The following is a 21,170-nucleotide window of genomic DNA, read 5'->3' on the forward strand; positions in this document are numbered from 1 at the left end:
ATAGCCAACATGAAGGAAATGAACAAATACCTGATGAAAATATGCATGAGGATTCAGATTCTGAAAGAGACAACATGCTAACAAGGAAAGAACCAGTATTGGCAAAGTATGTAAGAAGACATCATCTGGCAGATCAAATTATTGGAAACAAAGAGGCAGGACCAATGACAAGGAATAGACTCATAAGTGAGACATGTCTGCTCATCAAAATGGAACTAGAAATAGTAATTGAAGCCATAAAAGATGATGACTAGTACAATGCTATGAAAGAAGAAATAGAACAAATTGAGAAGAACAAGACATGTACCTTAGTCTCAAGACCAACTGAAAAGGATGTAACTAGAACCAAGTGGATGTTTAGAAACAAGTTAGATGAAAATGGTGAAATCACAAGGAACAAGGCAAGACTAGTCTCTAAGGGGTATGCATAAGAAGGAGTAGACTATGGAGAAACTTTTGCTCTAGTTGCTAGAATGGAAGGAGTAAGGACTTTACTAGCATATGCAGCCTTCAAAGGATTTAAAGTCTATCAAATGGATGTTCAGTCCACATTTCTGAATGGTATACTTGAAGAGGAAGTCTATATAGAGCAACCAGAAGGATTTGTTGATGAAAATAACAAGAAAAAAGGTATGAAAATTACACAAGGCTCTATATGGATTAAAGCAAGCACCTAGAGCTTGTTATGAGAGACTTCACAAGTATCTAGTGCAAATAGGATTTGAAGGAACTGATATTTTGGCCTATATTACAAAAAGAATGAGAAGTTTGAGCTCAATGCATACACAGGCATAGATTGGGGAGGCAATATTGATGACAGGAAAAGCACAAGAGGAGGAGCATTATTCTTAGGTAAAAGGCTAGATACTTAGACTAGCAAGAAACAAACATGCACATCTCAGTCCACTGCACAAGTAGAATATTTGGTAGCAGCGATCAACTGCACAAACATAGTATGGTTTAAAAATTTGTTGAAAGGAATGAAAGAAGAGGTAACCAAACCTTTGATACTGTATTGTGATAATACAAGTGCTATAAACATATCCAAGAATCTAGTAATGCATGCAAAAACCAAGCATATTGTAATCAAGTATCACTATGTCATAGAATTGGTGGAAGACAAACAAGTGAAGATGGAGTACATTCACACAAAGGAACAAATTTTAGATATCTTCACCAAACCATTTCCCAAGGCTCCTTATGAATATCTTAGAGGCAAGTTGGGGGTAATGCCCCTAACTCAAGCAGTCTAAAAGAAACAAAGAAGCTACCCTACATCAATAGGAGTAGATCATCAGAATGATGTAGAGGATGACAATAGGAGCAAAAAATTTAGATGAGTCATAAGCATGGGGACAGAGGGAGAAAACATAAGATGCAAAGCTTACATTTAGCAAGTTGAAGATGCTACATCTTTGGCATTTCTGTCAAAGAGGGAGATTTATGAGAAATTGATCAATGAAAGGTAAGGATATGGAGATGTATGAGACCAGTAGTAAGGATGCAACAGTCAAGAGGGAGAAGTAGAATAAAAGATTTAGTTTGTATTAGCAAAAGAGGGAAACAAAAAATGTATATAATTTTGGTGGTAACTAAGTTGATCAACTCAATCAATTGATCAGTTTGTTTTTCCATCAATGCCAAAGAGGGAGATTGTTGGAAATGATTGAAAGGATCATGGATGAAGAATAATAGAATGGGTAAAGAATGTTTTCGATCATTGTTTTATCATTGATGTCAAACTTGCTACTTGCAGGAATGAAAATTGCTTAAGTGATCCAAATATTATCAATTGGTTGATTGACAAGGAGGAGGCAATCAATAAGATGTAACTAGAACACCTAGAGAAAGGTTTAAGTTATGATGTTGTAATGAAGTATAAGGATCAACTAAGCCATTGATGAAATAGTGTATTGATGACATACTCTAAGAGGATGGACACACTAAGACACATCAAAGATGTAATATTTAACTAAGTCATTTGTAAATCCTAACTAAGTTCATTGGAGAGAGCTGAGAAAGTTCAACTTCAGTGTGAGCTGAGTGATTGTTCAAGTGCTAAGTGACATAGAATCCTTCAGGTGTTGACTATCAAAAAAAGGTAATGGATGTCGAGCAAGTTTCTTCAAGTGTCAAGCATTAGTAAATATAGTAGGAGCCGAGTAATAAAGAAGGTGCTGAGCATTAGTAAACCAATGATGTCGAGTTGCTACATTTATAAAATTTGGAGGGAAAAAAATAGCATTTTCTCATATCAAATTAAGATTTGAGTGGGAAATGAAGAACAGAACTTCTTTATAAGGAGTTAGAGGTGACAAATCAAAAGAGCATGCAAGGGAGTTGGTCATAAGTGTGGTCATGCATCAAGACTCTGAGTTGATCAAGTGACCATAAGAGTGCATTGGCATTACGAATGGAAGAACTCAAGGAGACAAATCTTGAAGGGTGAACAAGCTGTCAGCACTACAAGGAAGAAAAGCCAAGCAAAGAAAAGAACTAAAGAGTGATCTAGATGCTCCTGCATTAGACTCCCCTGGTAGATAGAAAAGTTTGGGACCGCAAGGATAGGGTTGCAATCTTTATCAGGTCAAAACCCTTCTAATACTTTCTTACCATTGTATTAGATATTGAAATCCTACATTGCTAGGTTAGCTTAACAGCTAGGTGGATAAGCCTTAAGAAAAGGATAGATGATCCCTAGGAGAAGGATAAAGACATCCTCAAGATAAGGATAAAGAGATCCTTAGGAGAAGGATAGGAGATCCTTAGGAGGAGGATAGGAGATCCTTAGAGAGGGATAAAAGATTCTTTTGAGAAGGTAACTGTAAATCCCATGGACTTGGGTGAGCCTAACAGTTCTATGTAAATCCTTTAATAGGGTGGCATTCTAAGTTGAATGTTCTTAAGTCCTCTAACAGGGAACACTCCTAATAGGGTGTAGAAATCCTTTAATAGGGTCATATCTTACAGTGTGTAAAGCCTTTAACAGGGTAGGCCTTTAACAGGGCAGACCATCAGAAGTGGTTGAAATTAATTGCACAATTATTTTGTGGGTGTGATCCCCACCCCAATTTTACCTTCTTATTCTTGGAGGGTTTTTGGGTCACCAAAATCCTTTGTATTATGGTGTGATGCATGTTTACTTTTCATGATTGTTTAATGTTTAATTGCATGCATGATAAGAAAGTAAAAAGGATAGTACTTCTAATTCACTCTCATTTTATTAGAAAGTTTTGATTGGACATTATTGGACCTTGAATAACTGATTCACCCCCCCCCCCCTCTCAGTTATTCTAAAGAATTCTAACCATGTTTTCTTGGAAGACAAATATGTTCACTAATAGTGGCCCAAACCAAGCTCCCCTACTTGCATTCAATTGTGTAGAGTTATCTACATCATTAAGAATGACAAGGGAATGGAGATATCTTAAATGATTTTTGATTAGATCTTTTCCATGAGAAACATCATTTACTTGGAGCTCTACCTTAGAAAAACCTTTCAATACCTAACCATGTAATTGACTTCTGCCGTTGACTTGCTACAATTTGAGGTGAACATCAAACATAAAACATGCAGCTTTGAACTTGAGGTAAATATCACTATATACCACCATTGCAAGGATGGTTTTCGTCACACCTCCCATGCCACAAATTCCAACTATTCTTAATCTATCTTCTAAATTAATAGAAAACATTTGGGTCACCTTAGCTATCTGCTCTTTCATTCTAACAATAAATTTTACAACATCTAATGGTACATTATTTAACTTTATAACTATGTCCTGGACCACAAGCTTCACCATCTTTCCTTCATATCTACAAATTTATCCAAAAAACATGCCATGGATTCTAGGATTCTAGATTGACTCTAGTGAATATGAGATGCTTAAGTGCTTTGATATTTCCCTTAACTTGTGATCATTACCAATGCCCATAAAGGTAATCAAAGATGAGAGTGCTTAGAGGAATTGAAAGGATGAGTTGAACAGTAATTGTGAGAGCTTGTGTGCGTAATGGCATTATGTGATGGTGATGTGATATAATATCACCGAACCCGATCAGGCTAATGATTAACCTATGCAAGGGTTTGTGGAAGTTTCATCTAATGTGTATGACATTGATTTTCCAATTGGAATTGATATTTTTGCAATATTAAATGTTGCAGATTTGTATGAGTTTAATGATGGTGAATGGAGTGGATAGAAGAGTAAAATTTCATATTTTTAGATCTATTAGCACATAAATTTCCAAAAGAGGATTTTGAGAGAATTTATTAGATTATTGATTCCCACATTACTAAGAATATGGTGTAGGAGCACCCCTAGGATGCACTCAAATCATAGTGCAAATTTTTGGCTTCTAGACTCAGGACTAAGTCAAGGATGTAATAAAGGTTAAACTATATCCCAAGTGTGTGATTTTTTAATTCCTTCAATGTTTTCTTATTTTTTTAAAACTTTCATATGAATAGTGCCAAAAGTTGTCAAGCAAATACAAGAGGATTCCAAATACGTCAAACTTGGTCAAAAGCTCAGAGCATGGGTTAAATGACAAAAATAGTTTTATTTGGGTCTAATATGTTTAAAAACACCATTGGTCAAAAAATTTATCAAATAATTGTAGGGAAGCCAAGTATTGTATTGAAGTTGTCAAAATTGCAAATGTTGTCAAAGTTGTCATGTTGCAACTTGAGTAACATTTTGCACAAAAATTGCATATACACCAAGATGAGAAAAAATAGTTATACCTAGCTTAGGATTGGTTGAGACAAGTCATTTGAACCTAATGAAGCCTACTCCAAAGCCTAGGTACAATTGGGAGTTTGAGTATTAGAAAGTAAACAGGAAAACTCAGTGAATTTTGGATTGCAGAAAGTTTTGCAATTGTTATAAATATGCAAATATGAATTGAAACTATTATCTTTTTTTTCTGAATACTTAGATTATCTTATTAAGGAATTCTATAAAAAATTGGCAAGTTTCATTTTAGCTTTGTTAGACTAATTTAATTTTCTTTAGTCACTGCCAATTCTAGGCTATAATTGGGCAGTGCCTTGTAAAATGGTGTCTAAAACTCATTGCCATAGTTGAAACTCAATGACTCTTGGGGAAATGAAACTAGACATAGTTTAATTTACCTTGAAAAATATTAAAGGTCAAAATATGTTGTTTTTTATTTTTTCTAGCAATCCCTAGGTGGGTCATGCTTGAATTTGGCGAGGTTGTAGACATGGAAAGCTCATTGAAACTTGCATGATTTACATAGCCTTGATGAACCACCTTATGCACCTAAAACAAGATTTTAGAGGACATAGAAATATAAATATAGATATATGGTGAATGTATGTATTTACATGTGTATGTATGTACAGTGTTTGAAACTTATAATTGGAACAATTGTTGTTTTATCATTGATGTCAAAAATATTGATAAGCCATATTGCTACCTAATATAAATATCATATCTATTTGATTGATGAAGAGGATTCAAAAATTTTATCATAAAAATAGAACCTAGAGGAAAGGTTGAGTTATGAAAAGGAAGTTACAATGGATATTATATTAGATAGACTTTCATAAAGCAAAGTGATTGTCTATGTCAAAAAATTTAAGAAAAGTTGAGTAGAAGTATAAAATACAATCAGTGTCAAGTAATGCTAGTGTTAATCGAGATATAATTAGTGCTGAGAAAATCTAGTGTTGACAAAGCATTATCATTGACTAAGAAATATAGTTGATGCCGATCCAAAAATATTTACAACAATTGAGTATTTTAGTGATGGCTGAGTGCCATACTTTAGAGATTATTGAGTGACATTATAAGAATGAATTCAAGGAAATTGTGGGATCAAGCCAACTTAGTAGATTTCTTGGGAGATGTAAATTGTGTTGAAAATAAGATTGATGAGTTGAATCATTAAATTCAAGGCAAGGATTGGGTAAGGACCTAACAAATGAATTCTAGAGAATTTTCTAGAAGAAGATCAAGAAGATGGACAGATATAGTGAATCAAGTTGAACCTAATCACAAACCCTAAGATCTATAGTGGATGTAAAAAATGATAAAGAATAAATTTCCTATTTAAAGAGATATAGAGCCAAATAATTTATGTGTGTGTGTCTATTTAAGAAGCTTGTATGTAAAGTGAGACATATAGAGAAAGGTTGATCAGAAATATGTAAGAGTGTGAGTGAATGTGAAGCTAATATAGAAATCTTGGAAATATGATGCTTTTATTGATAAGTACATTAGAGCATAAGGCTTAAGTGTTGATGAGAATATTTGATTTATTTCTTGAAGAGTCTCCAAGAAAATCAAGATTAGAGATTTCAGTGGAAGGCTTATCAGTAAACCGGCATAAGGACCAAATAGAGAGATAAACCTACAAAAAGTTGGTGAATTCATTTCACACGAGTTCAATACATTCTATAATGATAAAGGAAACAAAAGATAGGTGTTAGCACCAAGGAACCCTCCTCAAAATGGAATAGCTGAAAGGAAAAATAGATTAATAATGGACTATACAAGAACATTAATGATGAAGAAGAATGTATCACAAAAATATTGGAGAGAAGTTGTTAGTACTACTATTTATACCCTGAATAGAGTACAAGTCAAAAAAGGTACAAATACTACACCTTTTGAACTATGGTATGGTTATTCTCCTAATGTTAAATATTTCAAAATCTTTGGTACTAGATGTTATATATTGAAAGATAATAGGAATAGAAATATTGATGCAAAAAGTGATGAAGACATATTCCTAGGTCATTCCAATAAAAGAAAAGCTTATTAGTGTTTAAATTCTAACACTAAAAAAGTTGTGGAAAGTGGAAATATGAGAGTTGATGAGTTTTTAGATAGAGGTAAAACTTCATGTAATGAATAACCTAAAGACTATAGTACATTCATCTATGTCGATGATGATGCTCCCAACACTCAAAGAAAATAGACAAGTCAAGCTACAAGTTCCCATTAGACAGGACATGATGGAATGAAAATGAAAATTTATAAGCAATAGATAGTGGGAATCAAGCAATAAACTAAAGATGTCGAGTCTTAGATAGGTAATGTCGAACATTAGATAGAAAATTATGAGCATACAGAACCTGAACCTGAACTAGAGAAAGAGAGAGAAAATTAACTTGAGATTAATTTTCAAGATGAACCCATAGAATATTAGATAAGGAAACCACATGTGCTAGAAAAATATGTGAGAATAATCATAAACCTAAACAAATCATTCGTGATGTTGAATCAAGTGTTATGACAAGAAGAAGATTCAAAGATAATACATGCTTACTTTGTAAGTTTGAACCCAAGTCAATAAAGGATGCTTTAGACAATGAAGATTGGATCTAGGAAATGAACAAATAAATTGACCAAATTAAGAAGATCAATACTTGAACCTTAGTGCCAAGACCCAAGGATAGAAATGTCATAGGGATAAAGTGGGTTTTCAGGAACAAGCTCAATGAGAATGGAGAAGTAAAAAGAAACAAGGTAAGACTCGTATGCACAGATTATGCTCAAGAATAAGAAGTTGATTATGGATTAATTTTTGCTCCAATGCCAAGACATGGAGGGGTCAAAAATGTTGCTTGCATACCCAAACTGCAAAAATTTCAGCATATATCACATGGATGTCAAATCTGCATTTTTAAATGGTATACTGGAGGAAGAAGTATACAATGATCATCCAAAAGGATTTTTAGATTCATACAAGAATAACATGGTATGTAAATGGAACAAAGATCTCTATGGATTGAAGGAAGCCCCAAGAGCATGGTATGAAATATGACACAACTATTTGGTGAAGATTAGTTTTGAAGTTCTTGGACAAATGATAATAGTAACCTATATTTGAAGAATGGTAAGAACAATGAAGTATTGTTATGTAAAAATATTTGTTGGTGATATTATATTTAGAGGAAGATAAGCTTTATGAAAATCACTTGCTAATGAAATGAAGAAGGAATCTGAAATGTCTATGTTTGGTGAAATAAAATTCTTTGTTAGACTATAAGTGTGTCAAATAAAGTTTGGTATTTTCATTACACAATCCAAATATATCAAGGAGATACTAAAGACTTTTGGTATGGAATATTCTAGGCTAGCGAGTACACTTCTGTCTACTAGACATAATTTATCTAAGATTGGTGATTCTTTTGATGTGAACCAGACCCTATATAGATCCATGACTTGAAAATTGCAATATGTTTTTCACAGCAGGCCAGATATTTCTCTAGAAGTTGGGATAGTTGCTAGATATTTAGAAAATCCTAAAGAGAATCACATGATGATAATGAAAAGTACAATGAGATATCTAAAAGGTACATAAGATTATGGATTATATTAAAAAAGAAATAATAACTTTGAACTAAGTGTGTTACAGACTTAGATTGGGTAGGAAATATTGATATCAGAAAAAGCAATAGTGGAGGTGCATTATTTCTAGGAAAGAGATTGGTATCATGGACAAGAAAGAAGCATAATTGCATTTCCCAATCTACAACTGAAGCCAATTATGTGGAAGTTGTAGTAAATTGTTCAAATATTATGTGGATCAAATAGTTATTGAAAGGTATGAAAGAAGAAATCATAGATCTAGTGGTTATCTATTGTGATAACACAAGTGCTATCAATATTTCTAACAATATAGGACAAGTAGAAATGCTTCCAAAAGCTATCATAAATGTTTAAGAATCAAAAGAAGTTATCTACAACAAGAAAAGGCCCTAGAATAAAATGTAATGAACATACACTGGCCCTTGATAATAATAAAAATATATAATTGTGTGCAAATACATAACACATATCATTTGGTTCAAAGTAGAACATCCTACAATAATATAAATTGAAGCCCCAGATCCACTATAGTACCTCTCATGTTTGCAGTCTATACCATGTCTATTTTGATTCAAGAGATACTTGATACTTTTATTATATGTACTTTGTACCCTATGATGACCTAAGGGTCAGATGTTATACTTTGATTTAGTACCATAGATGCTTTACTGCTATACTATTCAGTTTATCATATTTGCATGTTGATGCTATTTTAAGATGACAGTAGATCTATGATGATATCTAGTTATATGGCTTATTGGACATATTTGTTGATTAGTTTATGAGATGTATTGTATGTTATGGTTATTTACTTCATTCTTGTATCTTTACCCTTTATGCGAACATAATTGATGTAAATAGATTAAATAGGTATTTTTTATACATGTTTCTTTGGCTATGATATTATATGCAATTGCACTTAATCGTGTGTTTTAGTGTGCAAGAATTATATCCCTAGCAGTGCTTCATGGAGTTAGTGATTCAACTGTTCATATTTTACCAATGTCATCCCTATATGGTTGACATATCCTTATTTTAATTGTTTTAATTAAAACCTTTCGATGATTAGTAAATCTAAACTCATCTACATTATGTGACTAGACCAGTGAGCATGTCTATGCATTTAGATGTTCACATTGTTGCAAAAGTGTTAAGTGATTTTCTATGATTTTGGGTTTTTTGGTTTTTATTCTTTTCAAATTTAGTTTTTGGCAGCTTTTCCTTAGGTGAATTTCCATTATAGATAATAACCTATTTTTGTTTGGGTCGATTCAGAGTTTAGCTACTCCAACTGGCTATTTTCCATAGCCAACTTTTCACTCAAAAAAATGAATAAGTATTGGAAAAGTGAATTCATTATTCACTTCTCACATTTTAGAAATAGAAATTTGAGAGCTAACTTGGAAATCCTCTTATGAAGAATTGGTTTTTTTTGTTCATTTTGGGAGCTATGAGCGTGGAATCTTCATGAGGTTGGTCTTGTTGGATTCAGCTCGAGTAGACTGTGCTTTGCAGTGAGTTTTGGTAGATTCGACGAGTGATTTATTTTACTGTGCAAGTTTTAGTTTCTGCCCCTTTTGCTGTCAGGTAGGACTTTCTCATTTTATTGTTTTCACTCCATTTCAGCTTCCATCTCTTGTAGCAGTATGTTAGTAAGTTGAGAACTAGTGTTTCCCTCCATTTTTGGTTGTTAGTTCTGCCTAATTGGTCAAGAATCAACATTTTCCCTATTTTTGGGGTGAAGGTTTGGGATTTTGAGCCATTATGCTAGCCATTTGTGCATACGGTGTCCAATTTCATTTATTTTTGGATTTTTGGGGTTTTTGCACCCAAAGGCCAAATGGGTTTTAATTTTTGAATTTTTTCAAAATTTGGGGTTTTTGCCTCATTTTGCATGTTGCCTTGTTTTCTTGGGTTTTCTTAGCACAATGTGAGTCGTGGACTTGAATGATCTATTTGGATATCTGTCAGACCACTTTTTCACTTTATGTTGCATTGGGATGTGTGTTGTGTTTGTCCTCCCGATTCTATTTCAGTTGACTGACTTTATGTGTGTGTTCTCATCCAGTCCTTGTGTTGATCTTTGTGATGGTGATGCACCACACACAAGTACACACGCATACATTTTTTGGGTGACCTATAGGGCCTGATCTTTTGTGGTACTTCTAAAACTTATGATTATTAGGATTGGGTTGGGATTTTTCATGCCTATGGGCACTCATCATTGGATGAGCATGGGTAGGGTAGGATAGCATATGGAGGGGGCTACTATCTCTGTAACCTAGTGCCTATTTCCTGAGGGTTTGCATGCAAAAGCTTTGTAAACAAGTGATAACTAAATTCAAACATTGGGTGGTAATAAAATTTAAAGGTAATAAAATGTTTTGGGATGTGCTCCTTTCATTGGGAAATGGAGAGCTTCCAGTACCAACTTGGGCTTGTCGATGCCAAGCAACTCTCCATTATGTCAGCCCCTACTTAGTAGCCCATTGAGGTGTCTAACTAGGACCTATAGTTTATGCATTATCTTTGTCTTGGATTTAGTCATCATACTACTTGGCATGTGTGTTAGCCATGGATGTTGTTTTACGTGTGTTTGTGGTTGGTCATTATCTCCATCAGCATGGTGGGTGTGGACCTATGGGTACAATGTGGCTGGGAGGTGTAGCTACCTACACCACTACTAGGGAACAATGTTCAAAGATGATCTATTGTTCTAGCACGGCCATGGATGTATGTTTCACTTGGTACCTTCGTTGCTAGAGTATTCTTTCTGGTGACTTATGCTTTCATTAGGATGCTTTTATATCATGTTTTCATGATGTTAGTTACTAACACATTTCCTTATTATGATGATTATCATATGATAGGTGATGTTATTTACTTCTAGGATTATCATATGCCTTGTTTCCAGCATGTTACATTTCCTTATGCTTATGTTGTAGCATGTTGAGTAGTGATGTCTCTATTACGATAGTACTGACGATCTGGTCGGTGGCTTGGGATGTTATGCACGGGGGATGGTTAGGGCCCATGATGGTCTTATCATGCCATTGATAGTTGGGAGGAACTGCGTACTTAGTTTGGTAATTTTGTTCATTGCGATGTTATTTCAGTTATTTTGATGTTTCTTTAGTACACTATGATGTTCCTTTTGTACTTTTGCTTCTTACTACCTATTAGATGGTTACATGTAGATTACATCTTTCAATAGTGTGTTCGAGTTTTCATCCCTTGAATTATAGATTCGGTACTCCCTAGTGTGGAGGTTTTATTCTCTATTTTTCCCTTTTGTGTTTTCTTTAAGTGTTCTTGTGTTTCTTGGCTGACCTTTTGTTAGCATGGTGCAATACAATAATGTATCAGGTGCCCATTGTTATTGTATCATGTGTTTCCTAATTGTATCACATGCCTCTTGGAGAATTTTCATACAATACTTTCAAGTATCGCACACCCTTGTAGGAACTATCGTCTGATACCCTTAATGTATTGCACGCCCTTGAGAGAAGTATTGCCCATTCCCTAAAAGTGTCACCATCCTTCTATAGAAAGGTTGTGCGATACTGGAAAGTATCACCCAGTGCTGTATTAAAGTATCGCTTGGGTTTTGTAAAAAAACCTATGCAGGTAAGTAGTAGGCACTTTTCAGTCTGATCCAAACTTTTTGGGAATCATTCGAGATACCCTCTTAGGCATTCTTCAACCCTTTAGTGTTGTATTTTGAATTTAGAATGTGTTCAATTTGGATTTAGTTATGCATCCTTCATTATCAGTCATTTTGGTTAGTAGTGGTGTTTGGAGACTTGTTGGTTTTCGAGATGGTGGTTAAGTCTTTTGTTGTGTCTTTGTGATCTGTGTATGTTGTTCACATGTGCACTTAAAAAATATATTCTAGCTTGTATTTCACCCTTGTTTCCAAGAATCTCTAGGTAGGGCATTACATCAACTTATAGGATGCAAGAACTATGACGTGATAAGATTTACATGTCCTAAAAGAAAAAATTTATCCTTTAGGAAAATTAAACATATTGAATGCATCGTGGCAGTATACCTATAAGGTGGGATTCTTGGACTCTATGCCTAAATCATCATCAATTAGATCTTCAAAACTATTACTATCACTCTCACATTAATCATAATCCAAGATTTCATGTAGATTTGATTGTTATCAAGATTCTATGTATCTTGGGATTCACTTCCTACAAATATAGTTGAATTTGGAAAGGATACTTTCAAAAGGAAGATTTTTTTTCTGTATTGATAGTTTAGGCATTAGTTCCTTTCCATTGATTCAAAGGTTAATAAATAGTTAGATGAAGGTGTAGGGTTGTTGATAAGAAAGAGGATTAGGAGAATTTAATTGATATTATTTCAAATGAGGATGTCTTAAATACCATATTTCAAATGGGTATGTCTTAAATACTAGATTTCAATACTATAATGAAAATGAAGATATCACAAAAACTTCAGCAAGTCAAAGCCCACTGTAGCAAGAGAAGAACCATATTGTAGCAATGTTTTCTCAACTTAAAAAGATTAATGAATGGCTAGATAAGTTAGGCATGATCCAAAAGTTGAATACAATGCAAAATTGGTAGAACTGAGGATTTATGCCATACAAAGTATTTTTTTTAGAATGCTCATTAGCCTACAGATCTCATTAATATGTTGTCCATTCTTCACTACTTTAATGAAATTAATTGTATAGAATGACTTCATAGATTAATATTCTCATGTTGGATTGACTTTTATTAAATTGATTTTTTATTATACTTATTAAATCCCTCCAGGGGAGAAAGTAAATCACAAATGATGCCTCCTAATGGCATTTTTGGGACATATTGAGTAGATGATTTGGACAGTGCATCTTGCATATTTAGTAGCATATTTACTTACTATTACTATTTACCAAAGAGAATAAAAATTCTAAACTTAGCTGATTTCTACATATTTTTCAAATTTCATATGGATCACTTACACTACAACATAATGGTAAAATTCAATAAGAAAAGTTTACATTAAAAAAATAAAAACTTTGCATAGTATACAATGCTACATTAAAATCATAAAATCAAGCATGTCATCAAACAAACTAAGACCTATCATATGAAAGATGAGAGTTTCACTTGAATGAGAAGTTCATGCAACCAAGTTAGGCAAAAATGTCTTTGGACTAAATCATAAATGTAATAATCAAGATTTAATGACAAGGGTAGGTTAAATTTCCTTGACTAGACAATAAAAGCTAATTCCACTAATAGAAAATTGATAAGAGAAAGGTCCACCATTATAATTTTCATAGAATAGGCAAAAAAAATTGTCAAGCTTGAATATTGACCTCCTCCATAGTGATATTTGTATCAATTATGAATATTGACCTCCATGAATCTGAATGAAAATGCATCATAAAGTTACAGAGTATAACTGTAAAGTGTGGCCAACTATGAACTATAAAGAATGGGACTAGAATAATCATATCAAACATGAGAATAAGTTGTGTTACTAACTAATGATTCCAAATAACATGAAGACAATAAACTATGATTTCCAAGGATCAATGCATATGTTGTAACAACACAGAGAAAGATAGGTCTCAAGAAGAGGAAGAACACAAAATCACAGATGTAATCACAAGCACACTAAACTTGAAGATTGTAAATACTAGTGGCATGTCTTTTCTTGTCCAAGTCATAATAGGTTGAAGTAGTTAATTTTATATCGTGTCCACTTCAATGGTATTCCTATGCCCTTATCTAAAATTATTTCTGCGAATTCACATAGTCTAGTAACATCCAAGCTAACCCTAGTATGATTCCATTGATGCTAGTTAATATAGTGGGAATATTTTACCATTCATTATTATGTTCTATAAGAGAAAATATGGCTTTCTGGTTAGCAATAGAAATTACCACTGATGAGAGTATTGCATTTACTCCTTGTGGATCTTCAAGTCATCTTTAGGCATGATCTAGAGTCCATGAATAAGTGAGAGGTGTTATTATCAACAAAAGTGTTGCCCAAATAGGTGGAATACTTGAAGGACTAACATCCATCAATAGTAAAACACAATTAATTCATGCGGATAGAATGGTACAACTCTGATAGACTAGAGACTGTGACTACTCAAGGAATTCACTAATGTGATCTACAAAGGAATGACAAGAAAAATATCACTGATGCACAAAATATAACATTGCATTGATCTTACTCTAGATTCTATTTTTACAAACAAGACACTACATATTGAAAATACTAGCATGAATTTAGAAAAAGGAAGTTCAAGAAGAATTTCTTGGTCAGTAATTACAAGTAATCAAGTCAAAGAAAGATAAAGATGGGAGGATGTGAACTTAATTCTTGCACAATCAATAAGATTTCCATTCACTTTAACTGCCCATTCTTACATATAGATGACCAGATGATATTCCTAAATATGGTAAGCTTATCCAAGAAAACCCTTCAAAGAAAATTACTCCAAATCTAGATCAAGGATTAGAATGAAGTTTTATAAAGGAAAGATAATGTCACTGGGTGGTACTTATAAGAATATGGATCAAAGAAGATGAAGAGTGGATGACATCAACTAGTTCATGCATAATCAATGAGATCTTCATATGAATGAAGAAAAATAGGTTAAATCATAGGTTGTTCAATGGTTAGAGCATATACCCATTTTGGTGCATCCAATGGTGAAACCACAAAGGTTATTCCTATTGACATATTAGTCAAGTTTGTTATTAGTGACACATGCTTATTCAAATTGTATATAGCTACTGAGCTCCTATACAACTATTAGTGTTGGCAAAGTATTTTAGTTGTCACCAAGTTCTATAGTTACTACCAAGTCATTTGGAAAAATATCAGTGGTTACCAAGCAGTCATAGTTATAGTGAAGATCAGCAGTGTAAACCATGCATCTTAGTGTATCTCAAGTTTACTAGGGCAAGTTGAGTTGTGTAGTGTTCATTGAGTTCGTAGTCTATGTGATGCAGCTCTTGTGTTAATCAAGATACTAAGTGTTAACCAAGTGACTCAATTTATACCGAGCTCAAAGTGATAGTTTTTATCAAGTAATAAAATGTAAATTGATTGACTTAGTTAATATGACAAGTTTCATAGTATCTACCAAGTCAACAATGTAGACCAAGTTCAAGACTACTTGGAAGTGATCAGTATGGATAGAGATTCTATGTCTACCAAGTGCATGATGATGTTGAGCATTGATAGTAGATATTGAGTATTAGAAACTCACTGAGTCAGTCTTCAAAACCTGAATGTCTTCATCTGGGTCGACTTTGTAATATTTGTGGTAACTTGTATTGTGGTCGACTTTGTAATTTTTATAATTGGATTGATATATATATGTAATTCATTATTTTATATCCAAAGATGAACATGAGCATGGAATTAATGTAATCATTAGAGAAGAGCGGAAAGAGAAAATTGAAAAGGCTACACTAGTATAAGGTGTAGCAAAGACATATCTATCATAGTAAGGTGATTAGTACATAAAGGAATCTCATTTAGCAAACCAAGTTGTAGATCAAAGATCATATGTTTTTTCATCCTAATAGGTGGATCAATCAAATCCTTTCACAAGGTAGACCTAAAAGTCTTTTGTAAATTCCTTTACTGAGTGCATACTTAATTGTATGCTTGTAAATCCTTTCACAAGGTGGACCTAGCAATCCTTATTGCTCCTAACAAGGAAAATCATCAAAAGTGATCAATGTAAGCTTTAATAGGCTAACTTTATACTACAGTACTAAAGTTCTTGGGTATCATCCCCAGCCTAGTTTTACTTTCTATTTGGAAGGTTCCTAGGTCACCAAATTTTTGTGTCACAATGTTATGAATGCTTTCATATTTTTCAGTTTCTTATGCATGCAACTAGATTAGATTATATGTAATGGATTAAATACTAATTGGAGTGTTGGATTAAGAGTTGAAATTTGTTGAAGTTTTAAAAGCTACTAATTCACCCCTCCTCTCTCAGTAACTTAGCATAGTGTTGAATATTTTCAACAATTGGTATCAGAGCATTTTGGTTCTTAAGAGAAAGCTTAACAACCTGAGCAAAGATCAAAGCCATGGAAATATTTAGACTTGACAAAGCTATTGAAAATGAGAAGCTAGATTTTGAGATGGCCATTGCCCAACTCAAGAAAGCAAAGGAACAACTCTCTCAATCCATGAAAAGAAGAAAAGAACTTGCATTTCAAATGAATGATCATCTCTACATTGAAGAAAGAATTGAAGATCTTCATTCAATAAATTTAGATGAAGCCAATGAAGCAATCAAAGAACTCCTAGAAAAGAATGATTCCCTATAAGAAGAGCTAAAAAACTTAAAAGAGAGTAAGAAATTCAAGTAGTAAGGTTATGTGAAGTCATGGAATAGAAAAATAAGATAAAAGAAGAGATAGATAGAAGGAACCATGAAATTCAAAACCAATCCCTTCAGCAAGTAGACCTTGTTGAACAACACTCCAATGCATATGATGAAATCATGAGTCTAAGATTTGAAAATGAAAGAATGCGGAATGATCTAAATTTTGAAAGAAAAATGAATGAAAGATTACAGAATGATCTGAACTCTAAGAGGAAAGTCAATGAAAGAATGATGAAATCACAACAAGACATGAATCAATTAAATGAGAAAAATCTTTATAGACAAAAAAGAAAAGCAGGAATTGGATATACAGAAGAAGGAGAATCATCTAAGAAAGGAGCTCAAAAGAACCAAAGGCCTACTTGAAATCATTGTGGTAACATAGTGTTGGAAACATTAAAGACTATGCTAAGTTACTGAGAGGGGAGGGGTGAATCAGTAACTTCTAGAACTTCAACAATTTCAACTCTTAATCCAATAATCAAATTATCAATTAATTTATCACATATAATCTAATCTAATTGCATGCATAAGAAATTGGAAACATGAAAGCATAACACTATGACAAAAAGATTTGGTGCCTTAGAAACTTTCAAAATAGAAAGTAAAACTAGGGTGGGGATGATACCCATAAATTTAGTACTATAGTATAAAGTTAGCCTATTAAAGCTTACATTGATCACCTCTAATGATCTACTCTATTAGGAGCAATAAGGACTATGAGGTCCACGTTGTGAAAGTATTTACAAACATAAAATTAAGTATGCATTTGGTAAAGAGATTTACAAAAGGCTATTAGGTCTACCATGTGAAAGGATTTGACTGATCCACCTGTTAGGATGAAATAGTAGATGATCTCTGATCTACAACTCAGTTTGCTGACTGAGATTCTTTTAAGTACTAATCTCCTTGCTATGATAGATATGTCTTTGCTATTCCTTATACTATTGTAGCCTTTTCAATTTTCTCTTTTTGCTCTTCTCTAATGATTACATTGATTTCATGCTCATACTCATTACACACTTGGATATGATACAATTCATTACATATATCGATCCAATTATACAAATTACAAAGTTAACCACAATACAAGGTACCACAAATATTACAAATTCAGTGCATATGAAGACATTTGGGTTCTGAAGACTAACTTGGTAAGGTTCTAATAAAAAACATCCACTATCAATGCTCAACATTTTGATGCACTTGGTAGACATAGAAGCTTGGTCCATATTGATTACTTCCAAGCAGTCTTGAACTCAATCTACACTGGTGAGTTAGTAGATACTATGAAACTCTTCATATAAACTAAGTCTATTGATTTACATTGTATGACTCAATAAAGACTGTCACTTTGAGCTCGATATGAACTGAGTCTCTTGGTTAATGCTAAATAGCTTGGTTAACACTCGACTCACATCACATACACTATGAACTCGATGAACACTACATAGCTTGGCCTACACTAGTAAACTTAGCATACACTGAGATGCACGGTTTACACTATTGATCTTCATTGTAACTGTGACTACTTGATAACCACTTAGATTTTCCCAGAGGACTCAGTAGCAACTATACAACTCAGTGGCAACTAAAATACTTAGCAAACACTGATAGTTGTATAAAGAGCTTGGTAGCTATATACAATTTGAATAAGTGTTTGTCACTAATAAAAAACTTGACTGATATGTCAAAAATCTCCCCCTTTAGCATTAGTGAAAAAAACACTTATCAGCCAAAACTAATTTCAAGAAGGAATTTCCTGAATACCTTTTATCCATCATCTTGTGATACTAGTTCAGTACAATATACTATTTTTTTGAAATTTTTCAAAATTAATTTTGTAAGGTTTATATCTATACATGGTAAGGTTCTTTCATATAGTACACTAAACATCTTCTTGCTATATACAACATATCTCTCAATACATAACTTACTCCCCCATAACATATGTCTTTCTCCAATATATTTTTTCTCTCCCTTTTTGAAATTAATTGCAAAGATTTATTCTATTTATTTACATAGTAACACCAAAATGAGATAGAAAATTTGAATGTAACCTGAGAATAATCACCAGGGTGTCATCCCAATTGTCTTGCAGGACTTTTCATGTGTGAAGTGCAATTTGGATCTCTATTGAAAATTCTATCATGTGTTCTACAATGGAGAAATTATTGTCATGGATGAGATTTTTTGAGTGTACAATATGTTTCTGCAGTGCATCCATGATTGGAATAATCATATTTTGTATATCTATCAATGTGGATCTTATCCTTTCTTCTTCTCTAAGAAATTATGCTTGCATATCTAACAAAAAAACCTATTTTTTGAAAATGTGCAGAGCTTGAGCTAGGGTCAAGTTGCAGCTATTGAGCACTAGCCTTCAAATCTTCATCTATTTTGGACAAATTGGCCTTTATTTCTTTAGTAAACTTAGAAACATCATAAATCTTTCCAAAAAGTGATGACACATTTATACAAGATGTTTCTAAACTACCCAAAATTGTAGAAAGTTCTACTTGATAAATGGCTATCTGTTGAGCAATGTGCTCCAAAACTTTACTATCAAACTTTTTCTCTACTTTTTATACTAACTTATCTTGTCCCTTAGTGTGTTTGTTAAATTTTTGAACTACCTCTACTAGCTAATACAAAATTGGATAAGAAGATTCATCTTTAATAGCTATGGCCTCTGCTAGAATGTTCTTTGGATCTTCAATTATCTTAAATTCCTTATCTTTCTCCTCTCTTAGTTTTTTGTGTTTAGCCTTCCTCTAGAGGAGTTCACCAAATAATTGCATTTGGTCTGAGGTAAGCTTGGAAATGTCCCAAATTGGGATAATAGTTTCCTCATCTAAATCAATTTCTTCCTCTGGCTCTTTACCTTTACTCAAAAAATTTGTACTCAGTTGAACCTTGGGTTCAACTATCCTTACACTTATTGCTTTTGTACCTAGAATAGAAATGATTGTAGATATTGTAGGACTAGCTATAAAAATTGATATTGTGCTTATTGAAGGAATATTTATAGAAATATCTGAAGAACCCAAAATTTTTGTGCTCAAAAATGAAGTACTCAACTTGGTTGATTAAGGAAGAATCTGTAGCTCGGTAGATGAAGTGAAATTCACTTCTATTATTGATGTGATGAGTTGAGTAGGAGAAAAGAGTGATTGGACAATTGGATTAGCACTGGTGGTCACAATAAAACTTGTTGGGGTTGTCTCTATGCTTGAAGTTGTCACTAGTTTGCTTGGAGAGTGAGGAAGTGAGGAAATGATTTTTGTAGCTATCTTAACTAGATCAATCTCCTCATCATCTAGATTTACTTCCTTGGTAGCCTCTTGTCCTTGGCCTTCTTCATCTTCTTCATTGTCAAAATAAGTTACTTCTTCAACATTCTCTTCTTCATCATTCTTCTTGTATTCTTCATCATCATCATCTTTGACGTCAACTAGAAAACAACTTGGTTTATGTAATAGATAAATATTCTTCAAAGTTTTTGTTTCACTCCTTACAACATGCTCAATGTCGTTAATCAAAACTAGATAAGTATTAAACTTCAGAGTTAATTTTTCTTCATTTTTCTTCAATGACACTTTTAACTCAACATTAGATATGCTCAGTAATATCTACCTCAAGGTTTTCCCATATATGTCTTTGACAGTTTGCATGGCAAAATCTCATTTTTTCTTTTATCTTTTCTAATAACTTATTTCGAATTTGAGAAGCAAGCAAGTCTGGTGAGTATTTCCATTTACCTATCTTATCCATTACTAGGTATTCAATCTACTTCTACTTCTCTACAGTCCTAATTTCATATTTTAATGATTTAAAAAAAATTATTCCTACCCTTGATTCTAGATCTTTTAATCTTTCTTGGAAGGTGCATGGAGGTTTTCCAAATATAATGTCTCCTCCTTCCTTGTCAGATTTCTTCATTGAAGATCTCATTGTGAAAACTACAGTGGATGGCTTTTGGGGCTTGATGATAATCACTTTTCCTTTCTTGCTTAATGGCTCTTCTTCTTTAGATTCTACTTCATCATCTGCTTCCACATCCTCGACTTCCTCATCTTCACCTTTTCCCTCAGTTAACAAAAGGGTTGAACTAGATTTCATTTTTGTAATCCGCTTCTTCCCTTTGTTCACCACCTGAGGAAGGTTAATTTCAAGTTCAATCCTATACTTTGCTTCATCATATGTTCCAAAATATGTAGCCTTAGGATCAACTAGCTCATTGACAAGAGCTTCAATGATGTTTTCAGTTTTCATCAATATTAACCTCATAACCAAGAGGTTTTACCCATGCAATTCTCGGCTTAACTTCCTGAATGTACACTTTGTCATAATCCACAATGAAACATACATCATTCTTACAATCTTTAGCTTTTTTCTTGGGGATTTAGAACCTATTGTTCATTTTCTAT

The 21,170-nt window shown here is 33.3% G+C and overlaps 1 pseudogene; it reads right to left on the reverse strand.

Annotated features, from left to right (window-relative positions):
* Positions 1 to 3,293: 3,293 nt before the first annotated feature.
* Positions 3,294 to 21,170, reverse strand: part of LOC149574954 (disease resistance protein Roq1-like) — a 60,323-nt pseudogene continuing 42,446 nt past the window's right edge.

The sequence above is a fragment of the Cupressus sempervirens genome, chromosome 2, assembly GCF_028749045.1.
Source record: "Cupressus sempervirens isolate cs-2001-9-10 chromosome 2, ASM2874904v1, whole genome shotgun sequence".
In the NCBI taxonomy this organism is placed as follows: domain Eukaryota; kingdom Viridiplantae; phylum Streptophyta; class Pinopsida; order Cupressales; family Cupressaceae; genus Cupressus; species Cupressus sempervirens.